This window comes from Meleagris gallopavo, unplaced genomic scaffold, assembly GCF_000146605.3.
Source record: "Meleagris gallopavo isolate NT-WF06-2002-E0010 breed Aviagen turkey brand Nicholas breeding stock unplaced genomic scaffold, Turkey_5.1 ChrUn_random_7180001993033, whole genome shotgun sequence".
Taxonomy (NCBI): domain Eukaryota; kingdom Metazoa; phylum Chordata; class Aves; order Galliformes; family Phasianidae; genus Meleagris; species Meleagris gallopavo.
The window spans coordinates 1-475 of NW_011250972.1; the positions used below are offsets into that span (position 1 = coordinate 1).

The following is a 475-nucleotide window of genomic DNA, read 5'->3' on the forward strand; positions in this document are numbered from 1 at the left end:
TGATCTGGGAGATCCATACTGTCGCCATCTGCGCGCAGAATACAACAGCCTGCATGACCCATATCTGCAGGACTACCACAACCGCAAAGACAACCTGCAGAACCTGAAGAACAGGGGCCTTGTCACCGAGGATGGCAAAGTAGGTTTGGATGAGGCCTGACCAGCACAGGTCTCCTCTGCAGGGGTTTCCAGACAGCCGGGGAGGGGCCTGGCACCCCAGTGTGGAGTCCCCTTGGCCCTGGGAAGGAGGGAGGAGGCAGCGTCCCCACGGCTGGGGAGGGAAGGGTGGAGAGGAGCAGCTCCCCTGCTGCTGGGGCCTGCACATTTCTGGAAGGCTGTGTGGGTAACTGGCCACAACAGTTCTTGGGAGTCATCTGCCCTTGTCTCTCTGTAGGTTGTCTGCACTCTGAAAGAGTTCAACGAGTACAGGCAGTACCTGACCAGGCTGAAGCTGGAGCGGGAGAAAATAAAGAGG

The 475-nt window shown here is 58.3% G+C and overlaps 1 long non-coding RNA gene across 1 annotated transcript; it reads left to right on the forward strand.

The window, feature by feature from the left end:
- Window positions 1-6: 6 nt before the first annotated feature.
- Window positions 7-462, forward strand: LOC109365248. Its single transcript, XR_002110866.1, has 2 exons — window positions 7-139; window positions 395-462. It is a non-coding gene; the product is annotated as an uncharacterized LOC109365248 (long non-coding RNA).
- The last annotated feature ends 13 nt before the right edge of the window (window positions 463-475 follow it).